This window comes from Oncorhynchus mykiss, chromosome 20 (genome assembly GCF_057628025.1).
Source record: "Oncorhynchus mykiss isolate SJ-2025 chromosome 20, ASM5762802v1, whole genome shotgun sequence".
NCBI lineage: Eukaryota > Metazoa > Chordata > Actinopteri > Salmoniformes > Salmonidae > Oncorhynchus > Oncorhynchus mykiss.
In genome coordinates this window covers 8,949,605-8,966,408 of record NC_143041.1, presented here as the reverse complement: position 1 = coordinate 8,966,408, position 16,804 = coordinate 8,949,605, and the positions used below count along the sequence as shown (strand labels likewise).

Genomic DNA, 16,804 nt, shown 5'->3' with positions numbered 1-16,804 from the left:
AAGACAAGTCGAGCACGGTATTCACGACACAAAGGTCAGACGTGTACGTGCTTTCTACGACTCATATGAACACGTTCCACACGGAGCCTAAGCGAATCAAGAGTTGCCTTTCTTCGGTAGTACCCGGATTTGCCCGTGGGGAAAATAGCTACGTCATTGTTCACCGACGGACTACCCCGCTTGAAATAAGAAATGGACCTACACGAATAATACATTTGTGAAAAATTACAGGTAAGGGTATTTCTGTTGTATTAAATACTGAACATTTTAGTTATATATTCGAAGAATTCTAAACAATTTAACCTATTGGGTTTTGCTGTAGTTGGCTTACACCGGGCGGCTCACTGAGTGTCATGTCGGAGGCAAGCGTTCAACCACCAGTGAATTTTAAATCTCGAGCCCCTCCTTTTAGAACGTAGTTAGCTTAGCAGCTACATTGCTAGCCATATTTCCCGTTTAGCTAAACCTGTGAAGGCTAAAATGTTTCGGCGTTCTTGTCTCCAGGTTAATCACGGAACCGTATATAAACACCACATGTATTGTTTTACAACTGAAAAGGCCAGCTAGCTAGCATTGTAACTAGTCACTAGCACAATGCTCATCGCCGTAGCATGTTTCGGCAGTATTAACTACGTTTCACCGTTACCATGGCGTTTGTGGTTACCATGCACTCACACCTCCGATTTAGACGGTCTTTGCTTGTTAATAAGAAATACATTGTTTACTTTCCGAACACTTGTTTACAAAAACACGGTAAGAAAGTTTAAAATTATTTTCGGATCTCCTTTTGAATTGCGTGTTAGAGGCCTATCTCGTTAAAGCCTCAACCAGCCAGACTGCCAGGCAGAGGTGGGAGGGAACAGTTGTCGTAAACGTGCGTGTGTAAAAAGTCATTCCTTTAATGGCTGGTTAGCTAGGTAACATTATTTGTTTGAAACTGCCACTTAAATCCAACGAATACTACTTTTATTTAAGTGTTTAATCGATAATGTGTTTTTGTGTGATTTTAATAATCTGGGGAATTTGCGTCTCTAATTGGTAGTACTATTTTAGCTAGCTATTAGCTTTCTATGTGGTAATGTTAGTTAGCTTCTTGCACAGGCAGCTGGCTATGCGGATGGTGATGCTTGAAATGCTGGTTGAATCATAGGGACCTCCAGAGAAAGCCAATGTATTAGCTAATTGAATAGCTAAGTCTCCGCTCTTCTGATTTGGTTGACGTTAGTGGGATCCTTGGGATGTACTCCAAACCTTAACCGTAAAGCTGCATTATATAACTTTTGGGTCTACTCCACCAAATGTACATAGAAGTGTTAGTAATAGCTCTGTCATTCTCATTGAAAACAAGTTTAAGAAGCGGTTCGATCTTTTCTGTGCGCTATTTCTATGCTTCCCTTAAGTTTCGTTTTTGCCTCTTTTACTTTTGTACACAAGTTTCAGCAGAAAATATTTCTACGCTGTTTAAATAGTACAATTATTCTCGACACCCCTCAAACAGAACTCTGGACCTCAAAGCTTTTCAGTTGTTGCCCTCTAATCAGGGACTGATTTAGACCTGGAACACCAGGTGTGTGCAGTTCATTTAAAGGTAGAACAGAACCAGCAGGCTCTGGACCTCGTAGGGTAAGAGTTGAATACCCCTGCTCTACATTGCCTCATTTCAGTTTGTGTTAAAACAAGCAAACTTGCAACCAGGAATTGGCTGTGCGTTTCTGCACATTGCAGCTTTAAGCCGTATCCCAATAATGGACTAAAGGAGCCTAAAATACTCCTTGGCTTTCAAGGACCTTACTGGTGGACTAAACTCCACTCCGTGGTAAAGGAAGTTTATGATGAACTTCACCAATTGCGTGGAGATGAGACCAGGGCCCGTATTCACAAAGCATCTCCGAAAAGGTCCTAGGAAGCCTGTTAAAAGCTATTTTTCAACACAAAAAAAAAACTCCCAGCTCAGAGGAGGTTTTAGGATCATGTTAAGACACTGCCCATACAGTCTGTGATCCTGGCATAAAAATCAACTCATGAAAGTTTCTCGGCTGGTAATCACAACAGTTTGAGGTACCGCAAAGGAAAAATAGTTATGACGCTCATTGACATTGTTGAAAATAATGGGGAATAACAAATCGCGAATGCATTGCTAGCTGTGCATGCTTCAGACAACCACAGTGAATGTGGATGTCAAATGTTGCAATGGTAAAATATTTGATATCATTTTCACCTGACATGATCACTTTGCCTACTGTTAAAAATCACTCCTCCGTTTCTTGGTTGCTAAAATTCTAATAGTTAGCCTAATTTCAGTTTGTGACAAAACAAGCAAGTATAGTTTAGAGAAACAATGTACCATCTAAACAGCTGTGAAATATATTTTGCATAACCAAAAATATTGTGTTTGGAGCTGGTGTACAAAAGGGAAATATTTAAACAACATGGAAGCACAGAAACCGCGCACATAGAACACATCTACCACTTCTTAGACTAGCTTTCAATGAGTGACAGATTTATACCACATTTTTATATGAATTTGGTCCGGTCACCCAAAATGTTACAGCTTTAATTCTTTGATAATACGTTGGCATGCATAATAATTGGAAGGAAAAAAAGTGATTACGTGAGTTTGTGGTTAGAAGTATTTAAGCATTTCTGAAATCATTTTCAAAAGCATGTAGGTGTCAATTGCACGTGGTGCAGGAACCACTGACCTACTTTTTCTATTATCAAGACACCGGCTGGTAACTCTGCCCTGAACAGGCAGATAACCCACTCTTCCTAGGCCGTCATTGAAAATAAGAATTTGTTCTTAACTGACTTGCCTAGTTAAATAAAGGTTAAAAAAAATACATATAAAAATACAGCCCTAGGCTTTGTGGACTCTTGCTCTGACTACATCAATTTGCCTAACGTCAATATTTTAAAAATAACATATATATATTTGTTTCTATCTCACACACGATCAAAAAATTTAGAACACCTACTCATTCATTATTTGTACTATTTTCTACATTGTAGAATAATAGTGAAGACATCAAAACTATGAAATAACACATGGAATCATCTAGTAACCAAAAAAGTGTTCAAGAAATAAAAATAAATGTTATATTTGATGACAGCTTTGCACACTCTTGGCATTCTCTCGGCCAGCTTCACCTGGAATGCTCTTCCAACAGTATTGAAGGAGTTCCCACATGCTGAGCACTTGTTGGCTGCTTTTCCTTCACTTTGAGGTCCAACTCATCCTAAACCATCTCAATTGGTTGTGGTTGGGTGATTGTGGAGGCCAGGTCATCTGATGCAGCACTACATCACTATCCTGGGTAAAATAGCCCTTACACAGCCTGGAGGTGTGTTTTGGGTCATTGTCCTGTTGAAAAATAAATGATAGTCCCACTAAGCGCATACTAGATGGGATGGCGTATCGCTGCAGAATGCTGTGGTAGCCATGCTGCTTAAGTCTGCCTTTAATTCGAAATAAATTACTGACAGTGTCACCAGCAAAGCACCATCACACTTCCTCCTCCATGCTTCACGGTGGGACCCACACATGCATAGATAATCCGTTCACCTACTCTGCATCTCACAAAAACACGGCAGGTGGATCCAAAATCCAATTTGGACTCATCAGAACAAAGGACAGATTTCCACTGGTCTGATGTCCATTGCTTGTGTTTCTTGGCCCAAGCAAGCCTCTTCTTCTTATTGGTGACCTTTCGTAGTGCTTTCTTTGCAGCAATTCGACCATGAAGGCCTGATTCACGCTGTCTCCCCTGAACAGTTGATGTTGATGTCTGTTACTTGAACTCTGAAGTATTTATTTGGGCTGCAATTTCTGAGGCTGGTAACAAAAATGAACTTATTCTCTGCAGCAGAGGTAACTCTGGGTCTTCCTTTCCTTTGGCGGTCCTCATGAGAGCCAGTCATCATAGCACTTGAAAAAACTTAAAGTTCTTGGATTGTTCTGTATTGACTGACCTTCATGTCTTAAAGTAATGATGGACTGTCGTTTCTCTTTGCTTATTTGAGCTGCCATAATATGGACTTGGTCTTTTCCCAAATAGGGCTATCTTCTGTATACGACCCCCTACCTTGTCACAACACAACTGATTGGCTCAAATGCATTAAAAAGGAAAGAAATTCCACATTCACTTTTAACAAGGCACACCTGTTAATTGAAATGCATTCCAGGTGACTACCTCATGAAGACTGTGCAAAGATGTCATCAAGGCAAAGAGTAAAAAATAAAGAAAAACCCTGGAATGAGTAGGTGTCAACTTTTGACTGGTACTGTGTCAATATATACACTACTGTTCAAAAGTTTGGGTGTCACTTAGAAATCTCCTTGTTTTTCTATGAAAACATACATGAAATTTGTTGCAAAATGAATAGGCAATATAGTCAAGATTTTGACAAGGTTATAAATAATGAATTTTAATTGAAATAATTGTGTCCTTCAAACTTTGCTTTCGTCAAAGAATCCTCCATTTGCAGTAATTACAGTCTTGCAGACCTTTGGCACTCTAGTTGTCAATTTGTTGATGTAATCGGAAGAGATTTCACCTCTCGCGTGTTGGATTGGCTTGATGGGCACTTCTTACGTACCATGTGGTCAAGCTGCTCCCACAACCGCGTAATAGGGTTGAGATCAGGTGACTGTGCTGGCCACTCCATTATAGACAGAATATCATCTGACTGCTTCTTCCCTAAATAGTTCTTACATAGTTTGGAGCTGTGCTTTGGGTCATTGTCCTGTTATAGGAGGAAATTGGCTCCAATTAAGCGCCATCCACAGGTTATGGTCTTCATGATCCCTTTTACCCTGTACAAATCTCACACTTTACCACTACCAAAGCACCCCCCAGGACCGCCACATTGCCTCCACCATGCTTGACAGATGGTGTCAAGTACTCCTCCAGCATCATTTCATTTTTTATTTCTTTGTGATCTGAACACCTCAAACTTAGATTTGTCTGTCCATTACACTTTTTTCCAATCTTCCTCTGTCCAGTGTCTTCTTTTGCCCATCTTAATCTTTTATTTTTATTGTCCAGTCTGAGATGGCTTTTTCTTTGCAACTCTGCCTAGAAGGCCAGCATCCCGGAGTCGCCTCATCACTGTTGATGTTGAGACTGGTGTTTTGCAAGCACTATTTATTAAAGCTGCCAGTTGAGGTGTCTGTTTCTCAAACTAGACACTCTAATGTACTTGTCCTCTTGCTCAGTTGTGCACCGGGGCCTCCCACTCTTTCTATTCTGGTTAGAGACCGTTTGCGTTGTTCTGTGAAGGGAGTAGTACACAGCGTTGTATGAGATCTTCAATTTCTTGGCAACTTCTCGCATGGAATAGCCTTCATTTCTCAGAACGAGAATAGACTGACGAGTTAAAAAAAAAAAGGTATTTGTTTCTGGCCATTTTGAACCTGTAATCGAACCCATAAATGTGTCTTCCACATTTAACTCATCCCCTCTGAATCAGAGAGGTGCGGGGGGCTGCCTTGTGGGTCAACTGCCTTGCTCAGGGGCAGAACTACAGATTTTTACCTTGTCAGCTCGGGGATTTGATCCAGCAACTTTTCGATTGCTGTCACAAAGCTCTAACCGCTAGGCTACCTGCCTAGTTCACTCAAGAAAAATCTTCAAACTGTAAGCAGTGCCTTCAACCTGGTTTAGGTTATCAGTCAACCCTACCAGGGTATTTAGAAATAGCACAGGAATGAAATCGCTTGACATATTTAAGAAATTGCTTATTCCAGTTACTAATAAGCAAGCACCCATTAAGAAAATGGTTGATGAGGAATTGAAATTTTTTTTACGGTTGAGAGGGGGTCGAGGCAAAAGGAATTACAAATAAGTCTGGCTGCACAGATGACTGGCAAACGTGTACTGTATATTGAGAAGTCGTGATTAAACTAAACATACAAAAATAAATTCTAGAAAGAATGATGGTTTTGGAGTTCCTTAAATGAAATTTTGTGTAAAATGGTGAACTCGGCTCCATCCGTCATTGAATCAGATGGCTCATTCATCACAAAACCCATTGATATTGCCAAACTACTTTAATGATTTTTTTCATTGGCAGGATTAGCAAACTTTGGCATGACATGCCAACAACAAATTCTGAATCTACACATTAGAGGTCGACCGATTAATCGGCTTGGCCAATTTTTAATTGGGGACGATTTCAAGTCTTTAATCAACATTTTTGAATGCCCGATTACATTTCATTCCACGAGGAACTGCGTGGCAGGCTGACCACCTGTTACGCGAGTGCAGCAAGGAGCCAAGGTAAGTTGCTAGCTAACATTAATCTTATCTTATAAAAAACAATCTTAACAATCACTAGTTAACTACACATGGTTGTTGATATTTCTAGGTTAACTAGCTTGTCCTGCGTTGCATATAATACATGTGGTGCCTGTTAATTTATCATCAAATCACAGCCTACTTTGCCAAACGGGGGATGATTGAAAATAAAAAAAGGTCATTTGTGAAAAAAGGACAATCGTTGCATGAATGTACCTAACCATAAACATAAACATAAGCCTTTCTTAAGGTTGCCGCCCGTTGGATAAAATACGGAACAGTTCCGTATTTTAGTGAAAGAATAAACATTTCTGTTTTCGAAATGATAGTTTCCGGATTTTACCATATTAATGACCAACGGCTTGTATTTCTGTTGTGTTTATTATAATTAAGTCTATGGTTTTATGGAGCAGTCCGACTGAGCGGTGGTAGGTGTAACGGATGTGAAACGGCTAGCTTAGTTAGCGGTGCGCTAAATAGCGTTTCAATCAGTGACGTCACTTGCTCTGAGACCTTGAAGTAGTAGTTCCCCTTGCTCTGCAAGGTGGAGCGATGGGTAACGATGCTTCGAGGGTGACTGTTGATGTGTGCAGAGGGTCCCTGGTTCGCGCCCGGGTATGGGCGAGGGGACCGTTTAAAGTTACATAGGCATCAGCAGGCTCGTTCATTCAAACTTTACTGCATTTGCCAGCAGCTTTTAGCAATGCTTGCTTCACAGCGTGGTTTATGACTTCAAGTTTATCAACTCCCGAGATTAGGCTGGCAATACTAAAGTGCCTATTAGAACATCCAATAGTCAAAGGTATATGAAATACAAATGGTATGGAGAGAAATAGTCGACGGATCATAATTCCTATAATAACTACAACCTAAAACTTCTTAACTGGGAATTTTGAAGAACTGGGAATATATATGTTCTGAGCAAGGAACTTCAACGTTAGCTTTTTTTACATGGCCCATATTGCACTTTTACTTTCTTCTCAAGCGCTGTGTTTTTGCATTATATAAACCAAATTGAGCATGTTTCATTATTTGAGACTAATTAGACTATGTATTATATTAAGTAAAAAAAGTGTTAATTGTTCATTCAGTATTGTTGTATTTGTCATTATTTTTTATATATATGTATATGTATATGTATATGTATGTATGTATGTATGTTAAATAATGTTTATTTAATCGGTATCTGCTTCTTTTGGTCCTCCAATAATCGGTATCGGCGTTGAAAAATCATAATCGCTCAACCTCTACGACACATCCCTTTTAAAACGGACAGTTATGAAGGACAAGCTTTGTAATTTTGAATTCTGTAAATTGAGTGTGGAAGTGATGATGGCTTTACATCTTCTGCTATATCATGGAGCGAGTTACCTGTCTTAACAGAACACAGTGTGTTCTTAAACATTTTACCCTATTTTTCTTGCCAATTTCATGATCTTCGTTTGGTAGTTAGTCCTGTCCCATCGCTGCAACTCTGAATCGGGAGAGGCGAAGGTCGAGGCGACGTCCTCCGAAGCACGACAATGCCAAGCCGCACTGCTTCTTGACACTGCTCGAAAGCCAGCATCACTAATGTTTCGGAGGAAATACCGTACAACTGGCGATCGTGTCAGTGTGCATGTGCCCTGCCCGCCACAGGAGTCGCTAGAGCGTGATGGGATAAGGACATCCTGGCCGGTCAAACCCGGGTGTGTAGTGATGTCTCAAGCACTGTGATGCAGTTCCTTGGACCGCTGCGCCTCTCGGGAGGCCCCACAGAGGGTGTTCTGTGGGGCCTCGTCATTGTCTTGTCATGTCCCGTGTCTGTATCTTTTTTTTATTTTTCTTCGTATATATTTTAAACCTCAATTTCGACATACACTCCCGCCTCACCCAATGTGGTATAGATCTGCTATTTTCTATACTTTATAACCAGAACCCCCAACAGAAGCTAGCCAGATCGCTAGCAGTGGCTGTCATCAGCTAACCTCAGCCCGGTCAACTCCTGCCAGTCTGCACATCTGCCACATCTCCGGATTCCTACCAAAAGCTCTGAATCTTGTCACCTGGATTATCTCGGCTAGCTAGCTGCTATCCGAGTGGCTACTCTTGGCTAACGTCTCTGTCCTGAAGCAAGCACCAGTTAGCCTGGAGGCCCTGCTAGGCCCATCTCTCAGTTCGCTGAAGAGGTCCATCAGCCACTTATTGGGCTACAATACCTATTTTGCCAGTGGGCCTGGACCCCTTTTACTGCCAACACGGAGCCCTGTCGATCCATCACGACTGGTCTACTGACCTAATCCGCCCGAGGGGGTATCAACAGACTCCTCCGTCGCGACGTCCCCTGAAGGCCCATCTGCTAGCCCCGGCCTGCTAGCTGTCAATTGCCGTGTCTCCAGCTCGCCTAGCTACTCACTGGACCCTTTGATCACTCGGCTACACATGCCTCTTCCTAATGTCAATGTGCCTTGTCCATTGCTTTTTTGGTTAGTGATTGTCTTATTTAACTGTAGAGCCTCCAGCCCTGCTCAAAATGCCTTAGCTAGCTAGCCCTTTTGTTCCACCTCCCACACATGCGGTGACCTCACCTGGTTTAAATGGTGTCTCTAGAGACAGTACCTCATCGTCACTCAATGCCTAGGTTTACCTCCACTGTATTCACATCCTACCATACCCTTGTTTGTACATTATGCCTTGAATATATTCTTCCACGCACTGAAACCTGCTCCTTTTACTCTTTGTTCCGAACGCACTAGACAACCAGTTCTTATAGCCTATAGCTGTACCCTTATCCTACTCCTCTGTTCCTCTGGTGATGTAGAGGTTAATCCAGGCCCTGCCTGGCCTCGCTCCACTCCCATTCCCCAGGCGCTCTCATTTGTTGACTTCTGTAACCGTAAAAGCCTTGGTTTCATGCATGTTAACATTAGAAGCCTCCTCACTAAGTTTGTTTTATTCACTGTTTTAGCACACTCTGCCAACCCGGATGTTCTAGCCGTGTCTGAATCCTGGTTTAGGAAGGCCACCAATAATCCTGGAATTTCCATCCCTAACTATAACGTTTTCTGACAAGATAGAACTGCCAAAGGGTGTGGAGTTTCAATATACTGCAGAGATTGACAGAACTCTGCTGGCTTACTATCCAGGTCTGTGTCCAAACCAGTTGGTGCTTGTTATAGATCACCTTCAGCCCCCAGCTGTGCCCTGGACACCATATGTGAACTGATTGCCCCCCATCTATCTTCTGAGCTCGTGCTACTAGGTGACCTAAACCGGGACATGCTTAACACCCCGGCCATCCTACAAACTAAGCTTGATGCCCTCAATCTCACACAAGTTATCAATGAACCTACCAGGTACAACCCCCAAATCCGTAAACACGGGCACCCTCATAGATATCGTCCTGACCAATTTGCCCTCTAAATACACCTCTGCTGTCTTCAACCAGGATCTCAGTGATCACTGCCTCATTGCCTGTGTCCGTAATGGGTCTGCGGTCAAACGACCACCCCTCATCACTGTCAAATGCTCCCTAAAACACTTCAGCGAGCAGGCCTTTCTAATCGACCTGGCCCAGGTATCCTGGAAGGATATTGACCTCATTCCGTCAGTAGAGGATGCCTGGTTCTTCTTTTAAAAGTGCATTCCTCACCATTTTTAAATAAGCATGCCCCATTCAAAAACGTAGAACCAGGAACAGATATAGCCCTTGGTTCACTCCAGACCTGAATGCCCTTGACCAGCACAAAAACATCCTGTGGCGTACTGCATTAGCATCGAATAGCCGCCGTGATATGCAACTTTTCAGGGAAGTTAGGAACCAATATTCACAGGCAGTTAGGAAAGCAAAGGCTAGCTTTTTCAAACAGAAATTTGCATCCTGTAGCACGAACTCCAAAAAGTTGTGGGACGCTGTAAAGTCCATGGAGAATAAGAGTAGCACCTCCCAGCTGTCCACTGAGGCTAGGAAACACTGTCACCACCGATTTAAATCCACTATAATTGAGAATTTCAATAAGCATTTATATACGGCTGGCCATGCTTTTCACCTGGCTACCCCTACCCCGGTCAACAGCTCTGCACCCCCCCCACAGCAACTTGCCCAAGCCTCTCCATTTCTCCTTCACCCAAATCCAGATAGCTGATGTTCTGAAACCGCTGCGAGATCTGGACCCCTACAAGTCAGTTGGGCTAGACGATCGACCGATTATGATTTTCCAACGACGATACCGTTTTTTTGGGGGGGACAAAAAAAAAAGCCCATACCGATTTTTTTTTTAAAATTTGTATGTGTAATAATGACAAAACAATACATCAATAAAATCATTTTAGCCTCAAATAAATAATGCAAAAACAAAGTGTTGGAGAAGAAAGTAAAAGTGCAATATGTGCAATGTAAGAAAGCTGAAGTTCCTTGCTCAGAACATGAGAACATATGAAAGCTGGGGGTTCCTTTTAACATGAGTCTTCAATATTCCCAGGTAAGAAGTTTTGGGTTGTAGTTATAATAGGAATTATAGGACTATTTCTCCCTATACCATTTGTATTTCATATACCTTTTGACTATTGAATGTTCTTATAGGCACTTTAGTATTGCCAGTGTAACAGTATAGCTTCCTTACCTCTCCTTGCTCCTAATTGGGCTCGAACCAGGAACACAACAACGACAGCCACCCTCGAAGCAGCGCTACCCATGCAGCGCAAGGGGAACAACTACTCCAAGTCTCAGAGCGAGTGGCGTTTGAAACGCTATTAGCGCGCACCCCGCTAACTAGCTAGCCATTTCACATCGCATCGTTACACCGGCTTAATCTCGGGAGTTGATAGGCTTGAAGTCATAAACAGCAGAGCTGCTGGCAAAATGCACGAAAGTGCTGTTTGAATGAATGCTTATGAGCCTGCTGGTGCCTATCATCACTCAGACTGCTCTATGAAGTCCTAGACTTAATTATAACATAATTACACACACAAATGCGAGCCTTAGGTCATTAATATGGTAGAATCCGGAAACTCACCTCGAAAACAAGACGTTTATTCTTTCAGTGAAATACGGGACCGTTACGTATTTTATCTAACGAGTGGCATCCATCAGTCTACATATTCCTGTTACATTGCACAACCTTCAATGTTATGTCATAATTACGTAAAATTCTGGCAAATTAGTTCGCAATGAGCCAGGCGGCCCAAACTGTTGCGTATATCCTGACTCTGCGTGCAATGAACGCAAGAGAATTGACGCAATTTCACCTGGTTAATATTGCCTGCTAACCTGGATTTCTTTTAGCTAAATATGCAGGTTTAAAAATATATACTTCTGTGTATTGATTTTAAGAAAGGCATTGGTGATTATGGTTAGGTACACGTTGGAGCAACGAAAGTCCTTTTTCACGAATGAGCACTGCATCGATTATATGCAACGCAGGACACGCTAGATAAACTAGTAATATCAACCATGTGTAGTTATAACTAGTGATTAAGTTTAATGCTAACTAGGAACTTACCTTGGCTTCTTACTGCATTCGCGTAACAGGCCGGCTCCTCGTGAGGCAGGTGGTTAGAGCATTGGACTAGTTAACCGTAAGGTTGCAAGATTGAATCCCTGACCTGACAAGGTAAAAATCTGTTCTCCCCCTGAACAAGGCAGTTAACCCACCGTTCCTAGGCCATCATTGAAAATAAGAATGTGTTCTTAACTGACTTGCCTCGTTAAATAAAGATTAAATAAATGTGTGTAAATTTTTTTTTAAAAAAGATAAAAAAATCGGCAAAATCGGTGTCCAAAATTTCCAATTTTCGATTGTTATGAAAACTTGAAATTCGGCTCTAATTAATCGGCTATTCCGATTTAATAAGTCTACCTCTAATCTGGACGCTCTCTTTCTAAAATTATTGTTGCAACCCCTATTACTAGCCTGTTCAACCTCTTTCATATCGTCTGAGATCTCCAAAGATAGGAAAGATGCAGCGGTCATCCCCTTCTTCAAAGGGGGAGACACTCTAAACCCAAACTGTTACAGACCTATATCTATCCTACCCTGCCTTTCTAAGGTCTTCGAAAGCCAAGTTAACAAACAGATCACCGACCATTTCGAATCCCACCGTACTTTCTCCGCTATGCAATCTGGTTTCAGAGCTGGTCATGGGTGCACCTCAGCCACGCTCAAGGTCCTAAAAGTTATAACTGCCATTGATAAAAAACAATACTGTGCAAGCTGTATTCATCGACATGGCCAAGGCTTTCGACTCTGTCAATCACCACATTCTTATTGGCAGACTCAACAGCCTAAATTTCTCAAATGACTGCATTGCCTGGTTCACCAACTACTTATCAGACAGAGTTCAGTGTGTCAAATCGGAGGGCCTGTTGTCTGGACCTCTGGCAGTCTCTATGGGGTGCCACAGGGTTCAATTCTCAGGCTGACTCTTTTCTCTGTATACATCAATGATGTCGCTTTTGCTGCTGGTGATTCTCTGATCCACCTCTATGCAGACGACACCATTCTGTATACTTCTGGCCCTTCTTTGGACACTGTGTTAACTAACCTCCAAACGAACTTCAATGCCATACAACTCTCCTTCCATGGCCTCCAACTGCTCTTAAATGCAGTAAAACTAAATGCATGCTCTTCAACCGATCGCTGTCCGCACCTGCCCGCCTGTCTAGCATCACTATTCTGGACGGTTCTGACTTAGAATATGTGGACAACTACAAATACCTAGGTGTTTGGTAAGACTGTAAACTCTCCTTCCAGACTCTCATTAAGCATCTCCAATCCAAAATTAAATCTAAAATCGGCTTCCTATTTCGTAACAAGGCATCCTTCATTCATGCTGCCAAACATACCCTCGTGAAACTGACTATCCTACCGATCCTTTACTTCGGTAATGTCATTTACAAAATAGCCTCCAACACTCTACTGAGAAGATTGGATGCGGTCTATCACAGTACCATCCGTTTTGTCACCAAAGCCCCATATACTCGCTCATATTCGTCGCCAAGCACACTGGCTCCAGGTCATCTATAAGTCTTTGCTAGGTAAAGCCCCGCCTTATCTCAGCTCACTGGTCACATAGCAGCACCCACTGGTCACATAGCAGCACCCACCTGTAGCACGCGCTCCAGCAGGTATATTAAACTGGTCACCCCCAAAGCCAATTCCTACTTTGGCCGCCTTTCCTTCCAGTTCTCTGCTGCCAATGACTGGAACGAATTGCAAAAATCACAGAAGCTGGAGACTCCTATCTCCCTCACTAACTTTAAGCATAAGTTGTCAGAGCAGCTTACAGATCTTTGCACCTGTACATAGCCCATCTGTAAATAGCCCATCCAACTACCTCATACCCATATTTTTGTTTTGCTCCTTTGCACCCCAGTATCCCTACTTGCACATTAATCTTCTGCACATCTATCACTCCAGTGTTTAATTGCTAAATTGTAATTACTTTACCGCTATGACCTATTTATTGCCTTACCTCCCTAATCTTACTTAATTTGCACACACTGTATATAGACTTTTCTATTGTGTTATTGACTGTACGTTTTTTTTATTCCATGTGTAACTCTGTTTGTGTCACTTTGCTTTATCTCGGCCAGGTCGCAGTTGTAAATGAGAACTTGTTCTCAACTGGCCTACCTGGTTGGTTAAAGGTGAAATAAAAAAATTATATGGAAGCCTCCAACATAATCCAGGTAGTCGGGCAGTTGTCTAGGCCCCTTGCTTAACTTCTTATGGCTGCAGGGCCACTATTGAGTAGCTTGGATGAAAGGTGCCCAGAGTAAATGGCCTGCTCCTCATTCTCATTTGCTAATATATGCATATTAGTAGTAGCAGTAGTAGTATTGGATAGAAAACACTCTGAAGTTTCTAAAACTGTTTGAATGATGTCTGTGAGTATAACAGAACTCATATGGCAGGCAAAAACCTGAGAAGGAATCCTAACAGGAAGTGAGAAATCTGAGGCTGGTATATTTTCAAACCATTCCATTTTGAAATCCCTGTTAGATATGAATGAAGATCCACTTCCTAGAGCTTCCACTAGATGTCAACCGTCTTTAGAAATTTGAATGAGGCTTCTGCTGTTATGTGGGGCTGAATAAGAACAGAATGCATCAGACTACTGGCAGAGTGCCAGTTCCAGGTCACGCGCATACCGCATGATATCTTCCTGTATTCTGTTCCTCCTCTAGAGACAAAGGAATTATCCGGTTGGAACTTTATTGAAGCTATATGTTAAAAACATCCTAATGATTGATTCTGTAGTTAGTTTGAAATGTTTCTTCGACCTGTAATATAACTTTTTGAAGTTTTTGTCAGAAGAAACTGTCGACCAGCTCCAGCGTTTGGATAGGTGTACCTAACGCGTTAACAAAAGTAGCTAATTGGACATAAATAATGGACATTATCAAACAAATCAAGCATTTATTGTGGACCTGGGATTCCTGGGAGACTTTCTGAAGAAGATCATCAAAGGTAAGGGAATATTTAGCATGTCATTTATGGTTATAGTTGACTCCAAAGTGGCGGCTATGTGACTTATTCTGAGCGCCGTCTCAGGTTATTGCATGGTTTTTATTTTTCCGTAAAGTTTTTTTAAAAATCTGACACAGCGGTTGCATTAAGGAGAGGTATATCTATAGTTCCATGTGTATAACTTGTATTATCATCTACATTTATGATGAGTATTTCTGTTGAATCCATGTGGCTATGCAAAATCACTGGATGTTTTTGGAACTAGTGAATGTAACGCACCAATGTAAACTCAGATCTTAAAAATATAAATATGAACTTTTTCAAACACAACATATATGTATTGTGTAACATTAAGTCCTATGAGTGTCATCTGATGAAGATTATCAAAGGTTAGTGATTTAATTTTCTCTCTCTCTGTGATTTTTTTTTTTCTCTCTCTCTCTTTGGCTGGAAAAATTGGCTGTGTGTTTCTGTGAGTTGTTGGTGACCTAACATAATCGTTTGTGGTGCTTTCCCCGTAAATCCTATTTGAAATCGGACACTGTGGTGGGATTAACAACAAGACTACCTTGAAAAAGATATGATACATGTATGTTTGAGGAATTTTAATTATGCGATTTCTGTTCTTTTGAATTTGGCGCCCTGTACTTTCACTGGTTGTTGTCATATCGCTCCCGTTAACGGGATTGCAGCCATAAGAAGTTTTTTATTTTTTATTCTCTAATGATCTGGCACTGCGTAAAGCCTGGGTATCTATTTATGCTGGTGACTCAACATTATATACACTACATGACCAAAAGTATGTGAACACCTGTTCATCAAACATCTCATTCTAAAATCATGGGCATTAATATGGGATTGGACCCATATCTGCTACTATAACAGTTTTACACTAGATGTTGGAACATTGCTGTGGGGACTTGCTTCCATTCAGCCACAAGCATTAGTGAGGTCGGGCACTGATGTTGGGCAATTAGGCATGGATCACAGTCATTGTTCCAATACATCCCAAAGGTGTTCGATGTGGTTTTGGTCAGGGCTCTGTGCAGAACAGTCAAGTTCTTCCATACTAAACTCGACAAACCATTTCTGTATGGTTAATGTACACAGAGTTAACATCAATGACATGCATATCAATCTCTCTTGGCTTAAAGTAGAGGAGTGACTTCATCACTATTTGTCTTTTGTGAGAGGTATTGAAATGTTGAAAGCACCGAGCTGTCTGTTCAAACGACTAGCACACAGGTCCGATGGCAACCCATGTATACCCCACAAGACATGCCACCAGGGGTCTCTTCACAGTTCCCAATTCCAGAACACACTCTGGGAAACGCACAGTACTACACAGAGCCATGATAACTACATGGAACTCTATTCCACATCAAGTAACTCATGCAAGCAGTAAAATCGAATTAACAAAACAACATAAAACTACACCTTATGGAACAACGCACACTGAAGAGAGACACATACTTATACTAGCACTCTATACACACACACACACACACACATTTTAAAATTGTTGTATGGTGGTATTATACATTTTGTGCTGTAATGATATATTATTTTGTTTAATTTGTAGTTTTTTTTGTGCCTTAATGTGTTTGCACCCCAGGAATAGTAGCTTCTGCCTTGGCAATTACATGTTCTGTTTAGAGGCAAATTGTCTCTGTTTACACACAGGTGTTCGGAGACATATCTAATTAGCTCAGGCAATCGACTGTCTTCCTTCTGTTTTCATTAAAACAAGTGCTGTAACATGGCAGTGTGGGAACCATCAAGGTGTATAGTGATTTGTCCTTTTTACGATTTCTTGCAGATCTGAAAGATGTTCCTTTATGCTTCCAAAACCATACCGCAAGCGAAGCGCTGCATGTTGAGAGTAAGCATTGGGGCTCTTAGTGTCTTCTGACCGGGTGTGTTTTGCTATCGTCAATAGGTGATAAAGGTAGTTAGTGTCTGAATGTCTTACCATAACCCTTCCCGTAACATTTTTACATTTCCACGTCAATGAGGACATCCAGCTGACATCACCTAAGGATCTCAGATAGCAAGGAC

The 16,804-nt window shown here is 41.6% G+C and overlaps 1 protein-coding gene across 3 annotated transcripts in view; it reads left to right on the top strand.

Moving 5' to 3' along the window:
- Positions 1-89: 89 nt before the first annotated feature.
- LOC110499199 (ubiquitin carboxyl-terminal hydrolase 42) overlaps positions 90-16,804 on the top strand; it is a 34,091-nt gene continuing 17,376 nt past the window's right edge. For 2 of the 3 annotated variants that reach the window (XM_090212120.1, XM_090212122.1), the window contains exon 1: positions 90-231. The gene's annotated coding sequence lies outside the window, so the exon portion shown is untranslated. Of the gene's footprint in view, positions 232-16,565; positions 16,629-16,804 lie in introns of all 3 variants that reach the window. The other variant, XM_090212121.1, reaches the window with a different exon arrangement.